The sequence below is a fragment of the Ambystoma mexicanum genome, chromosome 8, assembly GCF_040938575.1.
Source record: "Ambystoma mexicanum isolate Mex_15411 chromosome 8, UKY_AmexF1_1, whole genome shotgun sequence".
NCBI classification, from domain to species: domain Eukaryota; kingdom Metazoa; phylum Chordata; class Amphibia; order Caudata; family Ambystomatidae; genus Ambystoma; species Ambystoma mexicanum.
Genome location: NC_090929.1, coordinates 993,259,106 through 993,278,117, shown reverse-complemented (window position 1 = coordinate 993,278,117; position 19,012 = coordinate 993,259,106). Strand labels below are relative to the sequence as shown.

Genomic DNA, 19,012 nt, shown 5'->3' with positions numbered 1-19,012 from the left:
GCTGCCAGAAGTACGGAAACTGCTCTCCTGAACATCCGTGAAAACCTGCTCTCCAACCTCGATTCTAACATTCCCTCTGTCCTCATCCTACTTGACTTCTCCTCTGCGTTTGACACGGTCAACCATATCACCCTACTCAATCGTCTTCGTGACAACCTCTGCATCACTGATCAGGCTCTGGCCTGGTTGACCTCTTTTCTCTCTGATGGACCCTCCCAGGTACAACTTGGGTCCTTCCTATCTTCTATCTCCCTCTCCACATGTGGTGTTCCCCAGGGGTCTATCCTCTCGCCCTGTCTTTTCAACCAATACCTGGCAACTCTCGCTTACTGCATCTCAATGTTCTGCTCAACTTTCCAGTGCAATGCTGACGACACCCAACTCATTTTCAGGCTTCCTTCATCCTCCCCCTCTCCTTCCCTCATCTCTGATTGTCTAATCACCATTCAAAATTGGTGTGCCGCCAATGATCTATGTCTAAATGCCAACAAGACTGACATCCTCCTTATTGGTACACCATCTCCATCCTTTCCTCTCACTCTCTGGCCAGCCTCCCTTGGCCCTCCTCCCACCCCTACTTGCGTGGCTAAGAACCTTGGGGTTATCTTTGACTCTACACTTTCCTTCTCCGCACACATCTCTGATGTCTCCAAAACATCTAACTTTTTACTCCACCTCCTTAGAGGTACTCTACCTTTCCTCTCCTATCCTCAAAAGCTCACTGTCTCCCAAGCTCTGGTTCTTTCCAGACTGGATTACTGTAACAGCCTCTTCCTAAATCTACCTGTCTCCACTCTCTGCCCTCTACAACTAATCCAGAACAGGACTGCGAGACTTGTCCTTGGCCTCAAGCCCTGGGATCGTATCTCTCCAGCCTTGAAATCCCTTCATTGGCTCCCAGTGGATGCAAGGATTACATTTTAAACCCTCTGCATTGTCCACAAGGCTTTCTGGGGCCTGGGTCCAAAATACCTTCAACTATCCCTCCCTAAATACCTCCCCTCTCGAGCCCTTCGCTCCTCTACTTCAAACTCCCTCAGGGTTAGTCGCTTTGCAAAAAAACGAGCTGGGGGTAGATCTGTCTTCGGCTGGTGCCTCCCTTTGGAACAGCCTCCCGGCCACCTTGAAACTTGAGGAAAAACATCTTCGGTTCCGGAAACTTCTCAAGACCTTTGTCTTTGCCTCTGCCTTTGCCCCCCTTCTCCCCTGTTGATCTGTTTCTTCTCATGGCATTGTGCACCTGGCCACCCTCTGTTCTTTCGGGCCCAGGTATCTGCTCATCCTGCCACCCTCCTGCACTCCCTCCAGGCCACCATCTGCACTAGAGTTATGTATCTGTACCCATACAGTCCCCCTCCCATGTTTCTTCTGCACTTATCAGATATACCTTTCTGACTAACTTTCACCTGCCACTTGCTGGCTGCACTACCATGGTTTAAAGCCCTTATTTATTATTTATTCTATTTAATATGTATTTATGTTTCCTCTCCTCTGCTTTGCACTTTTCACCCCCCCCCACCTCCTGCACTTCTCCCCCATTTTCCTTTCCCTTGCACTTGCGCTTTCTTAAATGTCACTGGGCCTAGTAAGATCGCTGTTTTGTTTTTTCTTTGTTCCCCTCCCTTTCTGCCTGGTCGCGCTCTGAAACACTTGTGTACGAGCGCGATATAAATAAAATATCATTTCATTTCATAAACCTGGTGGCTGGGGACCCGACACACTCAACTGGTTTCGCTGAAGTCTCCACTCTAGTTCTCTCCAGCTGAATTTTCTGGTGCTCGGTGTCCCTATCTTTGAGTATCACTTGCTGTGCCAACTCCTATTTCTTCAATTCAACTTCTGTTTCCAACTTTTCATATTGAAAGGCTAACTGTTCCCGTTGTAGCTCCAATTTTAAAAGTTCAATCTTAATGGCTTATCCCTGAAGAGTAGTGCTGGGGTTCAGAACAGAGGCAGCAGGAATGGTGGCATTCCCAGAACCAGATTCAACAACACCCCCAGGGGTAGGGTCCTCATTGGTTGCATCCCCCCTTCAAGAGCTTCACAATCAGTCTGGTAGTCCTCCAGGGCAGCTATCAGCTCAGCCCTAGATTTATACTCAAAGTCTAACTCCCTGGCTTCACAAGCACTCTGGAGAGCCTCTAAGCTCATCCAAGTCAATTTACCATTTGCAATAGATTCCATTGCTTGTAATGTAGTCACCTAATACACAACTGAACTTTAATGCAACAAAGTGTAGATATTTTGTAAGTGGCAAGGTTACACACTGATTCTTAAAACCATAAGCATCCCACTGCTGCCACCAGTGTAAAGACTGGAGGGGGGTATCTGTACTCCTGCTCTCTACATGGTAGAGGAAAGGCCCAGGGGCCGCCAGCCAAGATTCTCTATTAGGTCAAACATGGGCGAGCAATCAAGGCCTAGCTCTCAGGAGGTGATGCAGACTGGTTCTTAAGTACAGTGTAGTCCCCAAGCACCCACAAAGGAATGTCCACACACTATGTTGGTGATAGCACAGTCTTTATATAAATAAGGTTCAAAGTAATATACACAATCACAATAACACACTTTGTGCTCGGGTTAATCTAAAATGGCAAATATATACAGTTCTAAGTGGTACCACAATTATACTTGGATTTCTTTAAAAAGCATTAATTGTACTCAGTTCAAATGTCATACAAATCAGTTAATTATGTGAACAAGTACTAGACATAGGAGGAAAGCAGGTTGATTCAAACAATAGGCAGAATACTGGGCTCCTACCACTAGGCACAGTTCTGTATGAGGATCCCCCCACATAGGCAACCTGTAAATAAAGATATAAAACAAGCCAGTACATATATTGTTCAGTATGAGTCTTATTTCCTTCTATACAACTTCTACCACCCCAATGTACCTGGAATAGCAGAGTTTTTCGATGAGGCATCGATGGATACTTTTTGAGTGACCCCCTTTAAGGCAGGGGCCACGGATCGTCGATTGGCCTCGAAGAAGGTGAACCTAGGCGCCGGGAGTCGTTGATGAAAAGGTTCAATGGCGTCGAGGCAGCAGCTTCGGTCCAGGCGATACTTGTCGACGATCGGTCGTGGACGTCCTGCAAAGACGAGGTGTACGGTGCACTTCGACGGCGATGGTTAATTGCCGCAAAAAGTCAATGAAGAACTTTGGCCCAGCAAGGGCGTCGAGTCGTCTGGCGTCTCTGCGGTCTTCGGGTGGCAGGAAACCGACCGTTGGATGCTCCTCAGCACGTCGGCGGCCTCGACTTTCTCCGGCAGGACAAAGCAGTCGACGGTGCAGGCGAAAGCGTCCTTAAATTCAAAGTGTCTTCATCCGGTGGAGCATTGCGGCTCCGGTCGTCGGCGGCACACCGTCAAGCGGTCCCCGCTTCTGGGCAACACGGCTTTGATGGGCCTCCAGCGGTTATAGCAAACCTGTGAGCCCTGGTCGATGACAGTGGACAGAATGTCGGGTGCTTCTCTTCGTTCTCCTTGGCGGTCCCCGTCTCAGATCGGCAACCTGTCGAAGGTCTGACTTCCAGGGAGGCTCTGCAAAGGCTATCGGTGCACAATGTTCCCTTGTAGCTCGGGAAGAGGTCTCCTAGCCAGGTTCTCTCTCGGATCAGTCCTTGACAAACTCGACAGCTTTCGGATCAGGTCGAAGCATATGCAGCAGCAAGTCGTCTTCTTCCGGCTGGACTTCAAGGATAAGAATCAAGTATCAACTTCAGCTTCTGAATGCTTTCTAGCAGTGAGAGGCCCCCAGATATACTGTTCTGTCTCTCATTCATTCTGCTGGGTCACACTCTGGCAACCAACCACTCAGAAGGGCAGTCAGGCAGCCAATCAGGCTCACAGTGCATTCAAGCCATTCTCCTCCCACCAGACACTCACAACAAGTAATGTGTATTGGGACAAGTACCCAGCCATTCCGCATGCCACACTGCATTCATACCAGTTTCAGACTGGGCTGTCTCATTCATTGTATTACATACCAGAAAACACCCATAACAAGAAGTGCATATTGATCGCACACTCCATTCTCCCACGTCCATCCCTAGAGCGTACCCACAACATACAGTCACTGGGAAGGCTCCAGCCAGTCTGGCCTGGACTTCCCCACAATACCATATATGGAACTTCGCCCAACAGCCAGTCAGGGGGAAGGGACAGAGGTAGGGCTTCCCAGGACTTTGGGAAATACAAGGTAACAGGCAATAGAAAGCAAGAGGCCACAGGGGCCATCTTGTTTCATATCAGGAATCAACTGATTCTAATGGTAGGTCCTGGGTATCGCCAAAATGGAGGATAATCAGAGCACCTGTCAAATTCAGCATGGAGCTGCCACCAGCCCATATCCTGCTCGGTGGACCACACACACGTGCCCAAAACATACATTAGGGGCACAGGGTTGTACCCCCACCCATGGGTGCCATAAGGGTATCCCAGGGGTCTGTACACCAAACCAAAAAGAGGAACAGCTGCACTGCCAGGAGTCCCACATGGACTCCTGGGCAGAACACAATACAGAAAACACATGAAAAAGATCTACAGAACAAGGATAGGGAGGCCCTGTCCCTCCAATGCATTTCCAGCATCACACCTGCTGCTGTCAACTTTAACTTTGTTTCATGACTGCTATTAGCACGAGTGTCTGACACGGTATAATGATTCCCTATGGGCCTCCCAATATTCCTGTTACCTTCGACTGCGATAGAGAACGTCTTTGGGAGTCTCGTTCCTCAGGAAGCTTTTCTCCTGTCCCGTACTGCCGTCTGTTTAACTTTGTCAGCATTTACATTTACTTCCTTGGGTCTTCTCCTCCCCTTGTGCTGGTGAGTGGACACCCTGCTGCTGGATGCTTGCAATGGTAGCAGCACTGGTTTGTGTACCGGCTGTCCACTGCAGATTCTTCATGGTCTCGCCACCACCTTCCTCTGGGCTCTTGCCCTTTCGGCTTCTCACACTCGGGATTCGCTGTGTCTCTGGCATCCTCCTGTTCAGTATCGTGAGAATTTGAAACTTGTGGGCTTCCCGGCTCAAGCCTACTCTGCCATTCCCCAGGTGATACGCAGCTTGGGGCCTTCCCTTGATTGCGTGTTCATTCCTCTCTATTCCTCTTGCTTGTCGAGTACACGCTATTCAACGTACTCATCCCAGTGGATTGGATACTTCGATTTAAAGGGAAATGTTCTTTTCCTATGTGAGAATAACATTATTCAGTGTTTTTGTCCCAGTATTGTTGTTTACTAGTCTCTGGTATTTTAGAGCATTCCATGAAGGTCACAATGTGTTCAGCTTTAGGGAGTTTCTCACAGGAACGGGAGTCCTTGTCCCCCAAGGGGGAGTCTCTTCCGATGAGGTCCCACTTGCCTCCACCCCTAGGGAGGGTATTGCAGAGCGGGCTCATCTCCCTAGACTCACAGGGGCTCTCCACCTTTGGGAGAATGGGCGAAATCCCTTGATTTGTTACAGTCTGCAGTGAATGGTGTTCTCGTGAAGATGGAAGAGGTGAAGGAAGACCGATAGACTAGAGAGGATTGTGGAGGAGTTCATGGTGGAGACTTTGGGCATGTTTGAATAGAGTGATGGTAAGGTATTGGGATTGAGAAAGTGGTACCATTATTCTTGTATGTTTGGCCATGAGTGTGTGAGAAAGAGAGGGAGAGAACGCAAGAGATGTAAGAAAGGAGAATTACAAGGGAGTGCAGACAGCAAGGGTGGAAGAGAGTAGAGACAAGAGAGGTCGAGTTAGGATAGTGGAGACAGGCAATACAATCCTGAGGGGGAAGGAGAAGAGAGAAGCAGAGCAAGAGAGATAATTGGATCAGGAGGAGGCAGGAAGAGTGAGAGGAGCGATAAAACCAGGAGTCGGAAGAAGGTTAGAGAGGCACTGGTGGAGTTGAGAAGGAGTGTCGTAACAAAAACATCAGGCTACTCCGGCTTAGGTCACCTAGGGTGCAGGTAGCCTGGCCATAGTGTTAAACCTTGTATTCAGACTTTTGGGAGCAGGGAGACCGTTTTGGGAAGGTGGGAGCCCCTTTAAGGCTGAGACCAAGCGCACAAGGAATCGAGCACCCTTAGTCTCAGAGCTTCAATAGCCTGCTTTTGTATATTGTTTTATAATAAAAACAGAAAACGTACTGACGTCATCCCATATTGGCAAGGTTGTCATAGCCTGTAGCATCTGAAATTAACTTTCATAAGTTTGGGAATGTCCAGAAACATTTACTCTTGTCTGCAAGCTAATGACTATTAATATTACGCTATTTTACAATCGGTATGCTCTAGATTTTAAAGAGTTTTTATGGCTAAACATCAAACACAAAACAGAGGGAAACAAAATGTATTGGCATTGTTGAAGGTATTGGTTATTCCATAAAAGCATTGTATTAAGTATATTTGGTAGATTTTGGATATTGAATAAAGAAAACAATGACAGAAAAGCAGGCAACTAACATGTTTAAATTGTGCCATAAGGGCAATTATTAATGTTGGTCAGTCAAAATGTGAAAGTAGTTTGCGGAATCATATAGGACATGTCTGTGGATTGTGAAGGCACCAATAAGCAAGAGGGAGACAACAGATTCAAAGTTCAAACCAAATGTATTTATTTACTAACTCAAATGTCAGGATGGTGTAAGGCCTAACTTGTCCTACACTAAGGTGGGATTTCCCTACCTAAAGAAACTAAGGACAGTCTCAGGCAGTAAGATCAACTTGAATGTCCCTCTGTGTCCAAAACCTATACTTGCCCTCACATCTAAACTATGAAATGTGTAAGGACATCAGTAACAAATGAAAAATTGATCCAACTAAAGTTCTGATCTTCTTCCAGCTCCAAGCTTACTTTCCAGCTCCCTTTCCCCAAGTTCGAAGCAGTTCCAAAAGGCCTTGGTGGGGTTCCTTTCCCAACTAAGTAACACATTCCAAATGAGCCTTAGGGTTGCCTTTCCCAAGGCTGCAACACAGTTCAAAAGGCCGTAAGGTCACCTTCTCCAACGCCAGAACACAGTTCCAAAGTGGCCTTCGGTTCCCTTCCCTAAGACTGCAACACTTTTAGCTTGCCAGTGTATAATCAGTTTTAAGTTTCTGAAATCTCACAACCAGTTCCAGGTCACCTTGACTACCCTTCCGATTCAGGTACTGCAGATAGCTATTTTTCTCATTCACTTCAGGAATCTTGGTTACCAATAAAGATTCTTTATCTGGACTTTCCATGACTTTGCCAAACAGGGTTTCCTCGGTCTAGGTGCAGTTATCGGACCACACCGTCCACTCACTACAAGTCACGCAACCTTGCGGTTCTTTCTCACACAGGTTTTTCGTTCGACACACCTGTGCTTCAGCTTGCATTCACTCTGAGTTCTTCTTGCCAGTCTTTTGGATTTGCCACAGTGTGTTCTTCCACACACCTCACTCTGTGGTGCTTACCCACCATCTTGCTTTTCATACACTTGATAACTGTTCATCACTTGATTTTCACTTTATTCATAGAGTTGCATTCTTTGCTTTTGAAATGTTCATTACGTGTTTTTCATCCTTGTTTCCATTCCATTCATAAGCTTCACAAAGCGTTTCTTCAGTTCAGTATTCAATAATACTTGTAAAGCAGTTATTCAGTTCAAGATTCAATATCACATGCTTTGCATTTAAATTCCTCACTTTTATGCTCCGCATTCTGTTCGTAGCACTCACAAAACCCTTTCTTTGGGTTTACGGTCACTTGCACATACATTTCCATTCAGCCAGTATCGCTGCATGCCTCGCTGTAGCTCCCAGGAGCGCAGTGGTACGAGTGGTCCCTCTGTTTCACTCACCGGTTGTCAGGGTCTCCTCCGGGCGGTCTACCTCTCTTGTTGGTTCTGCCTACACTTCTCTGTATTCCTGCGAACAGCACTCGCTTGCCACAAACTCTGCTGTGGGCTGCTGATAGCTCTATCACTCTCTGGCGCCATCAGTGGCCTGCAGAGCTTGCAAGTCCTCTATGCCCAACAACTCCATCTGTAGGCACTTGGCAGGGGGGTCCCCTCAGACTTGCTCCTTTCCTGGCCCGTCTCAGACCCCGCTGTTACAGCTTCCTGACAGCACACGCTGGCTTCCTGGTCTCAGGCCGGATCCTCTGCAGCCTTTGTCGTTGCAGGACGCCAATCCTCTCAGGCCCGCTTCTCCTGGCCTGGTGTCTGTCCTGCTGGCTATCCCCATCATACTGTTGGCTCCACCTTTTATACAGCTGTGTCTCGCTAACAGGTTGCAGGTGTGAGCCCTTGTGTACAATTGCCTGACTATACTTGGTGGTGTTCCTAGGACATGCCTGACCCTCACAACAGTCCTCAGACCTCTTCCTCTTCTCAGTACCAGAGTGGTGAAATGACATGTTGGTGTGTACCACTCCACTCCTAGTTTCCTCATCCTCGTCCCAGTACTATAGTGATATGAATGAGGGGAACTGAAGGGAAGTGATTGGAAAAGTCTATAAAGGCAGGGAGGGCAAGGTTGGTTGTCACAAGGAAAGGGGGGATACTCTGTCTTGCCTGCAGACATCCTCTCCCCAATCCCGAAGGACCCTCCACCCAGGTGATCCTCCCTCGCATCTCCATCCCCTGTCACACACAGCACTCGATCCTACCTGTTTGTCTTGCACCGATTTCTTCTTTGTGGATTTCTCAGGTTTTCGGGATGTCCTGGACTTGAACAGGTACGGCCGGTGATCCTCTATATCCAGCGTGAACCGTGATTGGATACAGAGGAAGAATTCAAAATTCCAGGGTGCAAGGGTTGACAATGTCCAGGAATAAGCATGGAACCAGGAAGGAACTTATTGCCCGCAGGCTAAACAAGCGGGCGTGGGCACAGAGCAAGGTAAGGAACCAGGAAGGAAAGAGCGAGTGGCCAGGAAGACGTGTAGCCGCTGCAATGGCCAGGAATTAAGGGAAAAAAGGGGTAGAGGTATTGGAACAACGATACGAGGAAGGAACGCTAGGCACTCTAGCTGCAAACTCGTACAGGAGCATTGAGACGCAGAGCGCCACGGGGCGTGCCCTTTTTGTAAGAATCCATGATTGATGCAGCAGCCATGTTGAGAGGAATACTGCTACGGTGGTACGATGCATCGTGGACCAGGAAGTCCAGAAGGGGCGCAAGTGGCGGTTCATGACACCCCCAGGGTCAGGATCCAAAAGTGATGGCCTGAGAAGAGGACCCAAGGGAAGTAGGTGTGAGGATACCCTCAGGGTTCTCACAGAATGAAGTGACAAAGTCATTGAGTTAGAATCCTCAAGCAGTTGATAAAATAAACTGTGCTTAGTCTGAACTGGGTTTTCTGTTCCATGTGTGCAGTTGGATTCCCAGCTTTAGATGTTAGAGGAACAAAGCCTGGCATTGAATCGCAAGGGCAAGGACTGAAATAGGGTGCTCATGCTTAGCGCACAAACAACCATGTTCAAATCCAATACACAGGGTTAGAAAGAGGAGAGCGAATTCCTAACAAACCAGGCAAGCATAATGCCTAGACTGGACACAGCCAGGATCCTCCTGCCTGATTCTAATGTAGTGCCAATCAGGAACTGGGTAACCCAGGAAAGAATGAACCAGCCAGTCAGAACTCTCTGCATCAATCATCCTATTTTTCACACTGTAAAAAAATGCACAGTACTCTGCTGCCTGAGTGATGGAAATGAAGGTGTTCTATTGTGCAGAGTGAGGAAGACTAGCAAGGTGGCAGGTAGGAGGAGATGGAGTAGAAAGGGAAAGAGAAGAAGGAGGAGTAGGAGGTGTGGTCGGCCAGAAGGAGACTGACCAATAGGTGGTATTTATACAGGTTTATTTATTAAAATAATAAATAAAAGGCCCATCTCTCTCCCTAGTAATAAGGTGTTTGCCCTACCTAACACAAAACAAACGAGGGTGGTGGTCGTCAGTAAGATTGTCCAAATCAACGGTCCGTCCTTTGTCAAAAACTATCCTACTCTGCCCCTACCACTGTCGTGAAAACTCAGTTCTGTTTTAGGATGGCTTCTGTAAATGTTCTTTTAATTCTTCAAGGGGGCTTATACCACACCTGGGTTTCGCCTCACTCTCTATACAAACAGTTCCTTAATTGCACAAAGAAAGGTCTGTTTGCTGATTCTCCTTTACACCTTGCAGTGTCTCTATATTTTCTCCAGCATGGTGTCTGGCATGGATTCACATGCTCATGAATATTCCCTATCGTCAGGCTGGGAATCCTCAGTAAAAGAAAAAAGTTTCACTTTATTTTTTAAACTATTTCTCCTCTAAACCAATCCCTGTCCTCTGGGTCATACTGCCCCCATCCAATGACAGTCCTCTTCCTAAGCTCCAACCCTGGTGGCCATCTTCAGATATTTACCACATGCGTCAGTGTCGGGAGTCTTCTTAGTGCTCTCCAAACATTTTTGCTAATATTTTGAGTTTTTGGTAAAATGTGAAAGCTTTTGACCGATTTTTGGATTTATCGTTCGACCAGAGGTCAACTACCGGCAGTGGGGATCTGCTGTCGGTGAAGATAAAACTACATCGAGGATCTTTCATCAGAAGGCCCAGGTTTGGACCTACTTTGCGCCTTTTTCACCGTGACCGAGGAGAAGAGATGCCTCTTCAAACTCTGTGCGAAATGTGGACTACGGAACTTTTTCGTGGAGGATCGACACCACATCTATCTTTACTGCCTGCATCTGGACCATAATGAGGAGGGATGCGAGGTCTGCTGTGGTTTTTTAAAAAAGACCAAGAAGGACTGCTACAGCAGACTGGCAGCATGGTTAAAATCGGGTAAGACCTCTAACTTGGCCTTTGGGCATGGTCATGCTTCCCCAAAGAGTGGCCGGTCCCACAATCCAAATCCCTTGGATAAGAGGTCTGCTGTGGTTTTTCGAAAAAGACCAAGAAGGACTGCTACAGCAGACTGGCGGCATGGTTAAAATCGGGTAAGACCTCTAACTCGGCCTTTGGGCATGGTCATGCTTCCCCAAAGAGTGGCCGGTCCCACAATCCAAATCCCTTGGATAAGAGGTCTGCTGTGGTTTTTCGAAAAAGACCAAGAAGGACTGCTACAGCAGACTGGCGGCATGGTTAAAATCGGGTAAGACCTCTAACTCGGCCTTTGGGTATGGTCATGCTTCCCCAAAGAGCGGCCGGTCCCACAATCCAAATCCCTTGGATAAAAGGTCGAGGTCCTTTGAGGACGCCCTGCCCGACGGGGGCCAATAGCCCCCCGCCACAAATTTCACTGGGTACGCCACTGCTGCGGGTCCCGTCTGAGGAAGGACAAGGTCGCCACCACCAACCACATCCACAGTGAGGGTCGCACGCTCTAAGAGAAAGTCCTTGACCCCTTCGAAACTCTGCTTGCCATCAATGGACAAGGTGACGAAGGAGAAATCCACAGTGGGCTCTTCTCTGCCTCCATCGATGTCTCAACCATCCAAGACTACACCATAATCAAATGCATCAATGGCCACATTGATGACGGCTGTTGTTGCCACCCCATTGATAACCCCATCAATGGTCTCATCGACTACCACTACTTCTTCAAAAGGAGGGCGGTGCCCACAGTCACAGCAGAGGCTACATCGTGGGTGTCCCTAACGCCACGGCGTGAGGTAACTTCCACGGCTTTGGCGAAGACCCCAGAAAGGGGGCATCACCCTACTCCCCCCAGAAGTCTCAGGAGAAGGGAGGGAGTAGGGCTCCAACGACCCTTACGAAGGGGGCACATCAAGTAGCTGAATATAGTGTGCTGGGGCACGTTTATACTAGCTCCGATGAGGGTGAACACCTGCCCGAGGGCTACTATTCAGACCACTAAGGGGGCTAAGGAGCCTTGTTGGAAGATGGGTCGCCACAGGGTGAAACCTATCGCCTACCTTTCCAGAAGAGGCATACCAGCCCAGAGCCTGACCCTCTCACTCCTTCTACACCTCAACTAAGGGACGTTTTGTTGGAAATTCTGACCATGCTGCAAATGCTGGTATTAGAAATTCAGCAAAGACTACTGCCTACACCGGGCCCTGCTCCATCTGGAAGTCCTCCAAGACTGCTTTCCGGAAGTCCTTCTAGTCTCAAACACAAGTCCAAGGGCCCTGCTGGACCTAGCACTGTTAAAGAATCCGAGCACCACCCCACCCAAGCGGGACAGGCTCAAGAAGAAATACAGAGTCCCGGACTCGTCCCCCAGGTGCCTGAGGTCCCAGCCTTCATCTGACTCTGTGGTCTCCACTGCGGCCAGGATACGCTCTGCAAATCCTTCGTCCTCATCCATGGTACACTCCGGACAAGGAGGGGAACAAGCTAAGCTGGATGCAATGTGGAAGAGGATTATCTTTACGGCTGCCAGCACCATTAAGGCTGCTAATGCACTGGCCATTTTGTCACGCTATGACGGGGAGGTCTGGTATAAACTGTGCCCTATTCTTGACTTCCTACCCGAGGATAACAAGGCAGAAGCTCTTGAGCTGTTACAGGAGGGGATGGTGGCCTCGGACCACACTATCACAGTGGCGGTGGTCATCGTGCACACCGGATTCCGTCAGCTGGGAAACTGAGTCTTTTTGTTGGCAGGGATGGCTGAAAGCCACAAACTTCAGGCCGGACGTAAAGTCTAAGGTGTTGGACATATCATGCGACAGAGAAAACTTGTTTGGAAAGGCAGTCGACGAGTGTCTTCAAATCATCAAGACAGGCATAGAGACAGCACGTTCGCTGGGCATCATGCAGCATCGTCGGTCATCGTCCTTTCGTTCCTCAAGGGGAAAACCTGCGAGGTCCTCCAAGGGCTACACCACCCCTTATCTGCAGCCTTCCCACTCCACGACTCAGGAGGCGTACAGAGTCCACTCACAGACATACGACAGTGAAGGACAGCGCTGCCGGCAGGCCCCTGGCACCTAAACAGTTCTGATCCGGCTGTGGACTCGGGCCCCCACTCATGCACCCAGATGGGAGGCCAGCTGCCGAGGTTCATCCGCGAGTGGAAGACCATCACCACTGAGAGATGGGTGCTGGATATTCTCGGACCGGGACACATCTCTGAGGTCCAACACAGGTGTCCCCATATTTCCAATGTAGTTCGACAAGAACAGCACATGGCACAGCTGCTGCAGGAGGTCCAGGCCATGTTAAAAAAGGGGGTGATAGAACGTGTTCCCTCTGGGGTGTACTTCAGATACTTTCTGGTCCAAAAGAAGACCGAAGGGTTGAGGCCGATCCTGGATCTGCAACGCCTCAACAAGTACCTGAATTTCAGGATTGTCCCGTTGCAGCACATGCTCGGCCAACTGGAGGAAGGTGACGTCCTGGCGTCTCTGGACCTGGAGGACGCCTTCTTCCAAATCCCCATCCATCGGAAACACTGCAAGTTCCTGCGGTTCCTGGTCCAGGGGCGGCACTATGAGTTCAAGGCACTTCCCTTTGGCCTGAAACCAGCCTGAGGGTCTTCACAAAGTGCTTGGCTCCGGTGGCAGCACATCTGCATCTCGAGGGCATCAACGTCTACCTTTACCTGGACGATTGGCTAGTTCGATCCCGCTCAGATGCTCTGACAAGCCAGCACACAGCAAGGACTATGCGTCTGCTGATGGATCTGGGATTCTCCATAAATTATCCAATGTCCTGCTTGGAGGAATCGCAGAACGCTCTGTTTCTGGGGCCACGACTCAACACAATGGCTTGCCTGGCGGCTCACCCCGGAAGAGAGGGTGGTAGAGAGGGTGGTAGCCATCCTAGGGAAGATGCAGTGACTGTCGTCGGCGCGGTCAGCTACTGTGCAAGCCGTCAATTCACTGTTGGGCATGATGTTCTCCTGCATCAACCTCGTCCTCATTTGCAGACTACAGGTGAGTCATCTCGAGGAGTTTCTGGATGCGAGGTGGCTGCAAGGCTTGGGATCCTGGATGCACAAGATTGCCCTCAACGAGGAGTTCCGACGAGCAATACGGTGGTGATGCGTGCGCCATCATCTCAAACAAGGGGCCCCATTCCAAGTCCCTTCGTTACCAAGAGACAGTCACCACGGATGCTTCTGGAAGGTTGTGGAGCTCATACTAGACAGTTGCACACCAGAGGCCTCTGGCTGGCAGAAGAAAAGACCCTTCACAGCAACATCCTGGAGCTTCGGGCTGTCTTCTGGGCCCTCAAGTCTTTCCTGCCGTCGATTAGGTGCAAGGTGGTGAGGATCTTCACAAACATGTTTCTCGTCCCCTTTGACCTGGCGGGCACAAAGAACACCATTGCAGACTCTCTCAGCAGGGAGCTTCGCCAGGACCAGGTGGATCTTCTATTCCACGAATGGGCTCAACCCCAGATCAACCTTTTTGTGATGGCAACTAATTCCAGGTGTCAGAAGTTTGCCAGCAGGTTCCCATAGCCGTGGAACATGGGGGATGCATTATCGTTCCTATACGCTTCTCCGTTCCCACTCCTGCTATGAATGATCAACACACAGACAGTGCCATTGCAGGATGATACTCATCGCCCCGGCATGGCCGTGACAAATCTGGTATTCAGACCTGCTACATATGTTGGTGGTTCCGTCCATCAAGCTGCCACTACCTCCGGACCTTCTGTCCAGAGAGGAAGGAACGATTCTGCACCACAACCCAGCGTCCCTGAACCTCAGGGCCTGGCTCCAGCAGCCCTAGAGATTGGACATTGTTTTACCTGATGAGTGTAAGGACATCTTGGCCAAGGCCAGGGTATCTTCAACGTTGAAGTGTTACGGTCAGAAGTGGAAGCGTTTCTTCATGTGGTGCCGGGCTCAGAAGATTACCCCCACCCCTGCGTGTCACGGCCCTGCAGCCCTTGCCATACCTGCTTTCCTTGGCCTGGACTGGCTCATGCCTCTATCAAGGTGCATCTGGCCGCCATATCCCGTACACCAGGGCGCCGGTTAGGCCTTCTCTGTGGTCGCACAAACTCGTCGAGGAGTTCCTCAAAGGACAAAGAAGCTACAGATCTTCCAAAATAATGCACTCAGATCAGCAACTAACTACCCCAGATCACACCACATCACAGACCTAAGGCACAGGGTGCACTGGCTGTCTGTCCCCCAAAAAAATCAGCCTAAAAATCCTCTCGCTTACTTTCAAATGCTTACACAACTTAGCACCGAAGTACCTGTGTGACCTATTCATATGAAAATCTTCGGACCGGCCGATTAGATCTGCATATTCCAACTGCCTGACCATTCCTAGGTTCAAGCTCCAAAGGCAAGCATCAGTAGTTTCCTAGTCCTTGCAGCTAAAATGTGGAACTCTCTAACAGCAACACTCTGAGCCGAACCCTCATTCAATTTATTCAGAAGTCAAGTAGTAACATGGCTCAAACTGTCTGATCTTCCATACTGCTAAATCCTCCTACAATGAATATCACACTGTTATACTGTATACTTTCCCGCTTACCTGTCAATTGTACCACATTCCTACCTTGTATCTACTCCTCTGTGATTAATTGTAATCCCTTGTAAATTACCTACTGTACCACTATTATTTGTTATCTTTTGTAATTTATCCTTTGTATGAAAATGTAATTAACTTTGCTTCACCAATGTAAGAAATGCGCCCAGATGCCTAAGGGCTCAGTGCACTAAATAAATAAAATGCAATACAATACAATACTCTTCCGCTCAATGTGGTTTTGACTAAACGCATCGGGGCACCCTTTGAGCCGATGCATCAGCTGCCACTCAAGTTTCTATCGTGGAAGCAGTCGTACTCGTCCTTCCATGCTTCAAGGGTAGTGCTGAGTACACACCCCACCTTTATGCCAAAGGTGCCGTCGGAGTGTCGTCATCCCCAATCTGTTCATGAAGCTTACATTCTAATGATCGATGTATATATGTGGCCACTCCTTGTGATTGTGATGTGAAGGAGGAAAAATATCTGTGCACGCCCCAGTCTGGTATACGAGGAAGCTTACTTTCTCGTGCTAGGTGTGTTTCTTGCAAACACATAATATTTACATGATGGTTTCTGGCGTAATTAACAATTAGGCGAACCTTTTTATGGTTTGAAAACCCTTGTATATTCCATGTCAGTAGTGAGATATCTCCCACTTTCATACCTACTGCCGCCGCCTTAGTGAAACCGCAGGGCACTATTCCCATTCTGATCTTTGCAAAAGGGACGTAGTATTTGATCATAGCTATCTTGCAGTTCGCGCCCTTTTGGTTTTATAATGAGATCAGTTTTATATTTCTATGCTGTCTTCCCGTGCCCCCCTCCCCCCCAGCACACCCACAACCCAGCCATGCCAGAAACACAAACATATTGACTATACCCATCCCATTAAACAGTAAAATACCAAAAAGAAAGAAAAAAAAAAACACCACCAAAACCAACCGCAGTGGCTGCGGGAATAGGGAGCCACTGCCAGCCGCTGGGCTCCGGTAGCAACAGGCTCGTCTCAAAGTGTTTGTTTGGTCTTCCTGAGATTGCCAACGGTTATGGCAAAGGATGGTCACCCTCACACCTGGGAGTGGCCGCTATAACGAGCTCAGACCACATTTGTGTATTCCACACGGTACCACCGATCACATTTCATCACGGTGAGTGACGTGGTGAATTCTGTGGATCAAGCAGATACTGCACAAATTGTTCTGCGGCTTCCGGGAATATAAAAGAAATCGTTTTTCCCGTCATGCATCACTCATAGTTTTAGCTGGGTATGCCATCGCATAGAAGAAATCTTTCCGCCTCAGGATATTTTTAACGGTTTGAAAGGTCTTCGTTTGTGGACTGAAGTCGGGGAACAAACAAATCGTCAATGAGCCTCAGCGTAGTTCGCCTTTCCCTCTCGCAGTTCTGAGTAACACATTTCTCTCTCACTAATTGAAAATGTGTGCAATAATGGAACGTTCTGGTGCCGCAGGAGGGTGTTTTGCAGCCATAGAGCAGTGTGCTTGTTCCACCTTGAACAAATTTGATAGCGAGGGATTGTCTTAGATCTCCAAGAGTAGCTTCTCTACAAACTTCTCCATGCTCTTAATATAGGCAAATTCTGGTATGCTGAGAATGCGCACATTATTACGCCTTGATCTCCCTTCCAATTCATCATTTTTAGCAGCTTTCTTCTTAACTGTTTGTTGAAGGCCGGTGACCTTGTGTCGTAGAGTCGTTACTTTATCTTCTCCCTCGCTTATCCTTTGCTCTGCTTCAGTCATGCAGCCACACAATTTGTACAGCCGAGACATCTACTTTGCATGTAAGGGCATCTATTTTCGTACCCAGAGTGTCTGTGCTGCTTTTAAGCGCTAGCAGTGTCTGATTAAGCATTGCGATATCCACCTGCAAGGGGGTGCTGCACAGCGATTGGATGCCGCTGCAGCCTCGTGTCTGGCAAACTGGTCCATTTTAGCTTGTTTCTTAGTATTCACCATGATACTCTCTGCCACTGTGGATCCAGGATACCCAGTTAGTAGGGTGTTGATTAGGTCACTTCCAGAGGCTATGTATTGTGGTTCCACTGTATCAAAAATATAAATATTCAAGCCCTGGCCGTATGACCAATGCGATTTGCTTAGAAACAAGTTAGCCCGCACCACCAAGCTGACTCCATCACGTTTCCAACCACTGTTGATGTCCCAAAAACGGGATTAGGTCTTGCTGCACCCGCTCCCCACCACTGCATGTTCTCTGATTCCGAGATCATCTCTGTATTGCCCAATGAACTTCCAAAGTTATTCTTCCAGTGATAGGGGTTATGTCACAACTCCTGACTGGTCCCGGGCAATGCTTTTCCAGTGAGGTTAGTGGGGAGCTGCAGCGGCTGCAACGCTGTGTCAGTGCACCATAATGTACACAAACTTGGCCCGTCTAGTAGTGTTCTCTCGCTGAGCCCATTTGCAGTGAGGTCCTGGGCCAGATCATGATTCACAAGCGCATATAGCTATCTGCTGTCCTATGAGGCCAGGCTGGGAGAAGTTGTGCACCCTACTGAGGGGCCGGCACTGTCCCGCTCCGCCCTCCACGTCTAGCATACAGGAGGCAGGGAGAGATATTCATATGTGGGAGGATGTCACAGTGGACCCTCGGGGGCAGAGTATCTGCAGAATGGGCCCCTCTGTTAACTAGCCGCTATCTCCTGCATTGCTCTCCATCCCTCTTTCCTCCCGCTGCCACGCCTCACCTTAAGATATCTACCGTACAGTTGCATGGCCGCGCACTGCGCCTCATAGTGGTTTTCTATTCTTAAGCCGGGCAACATGGAAAAGGTAGAGAGCTGCAAGAATTTAGACTGGTTTCAATGGATTTGCAAGCCTCTCTATGGTATCCAACAAAGTTGATGTTCATAGGACTGTAGTTTACATGTTTACACGGTTATCCGTGGCCAAAGCCACAAGTGTTTTTCAAGGACACGGGTATGATGGCGCAAGGGATATGAGACGGGAGAGGAGGCAATTCATTTTGGATAAGTAAGGTATATTTGCTTTTCCTGAATTCAAGTAGTGTCATTTCTAGGTCATCATCGTATATAGATGGGTCCATGTCTTTTCCTCAAGAAGAACGCTGCTCTGCCTGCTTTTGTAGCTTTGTTGTGGGATGAAGAGGAGATTGGATTCTGCTGAATAAAGAGGTATTCAGGGTTTTGCATGGAGTAATTCATGCTTCTTAAATCTGATCCAAGCCCATGGATTGTTTTTTTGTGGATGATTGTTAATGTAGTGTAGTGATGGTCGGGAGGTTGGTGCTCGTGATCATGGCTGTCTTGCTGCTCTACCTTTTGATTTTGAACATGTGTAGGTGTGTGCAGAATGCCTGATATATGGCTAACTTTTCCTGAGCGTAACATGCTGAACTACCTCACAAGCACCATTCCCATTCTTGGTTTCATTTCATTGTGAGGTATTAACTTGTGCACTGAATGATGTGGTTTTTACCATGTGCATTAAGCACACACATGACTTTGGAAACTAGTGAAAGAAAATTGAAATACACAGTAACAGGATTGGTGAAAAAGTGAATATCAATAATGCTCCATGCCTTCATTCAAATGTAAGTGCT

At 48.4% G+C, this 19,012-nt stretch overlaps 1 protein-coding gene across 1 annotated transcript in view; it reads left to right on the top strand.

Moving 5' to 3' along the window:
- The window catches only part of VPS13D (vacuolar protein sorting 13 homolog D), a 3,263,180-nt gene that overhangs the window by 2,611,602 nt on the left and 632,566 nt on the right, over positions 1 to 19,012 (top strand). The gene's annotated exons all lie outside the window — the stretch shown is intronic.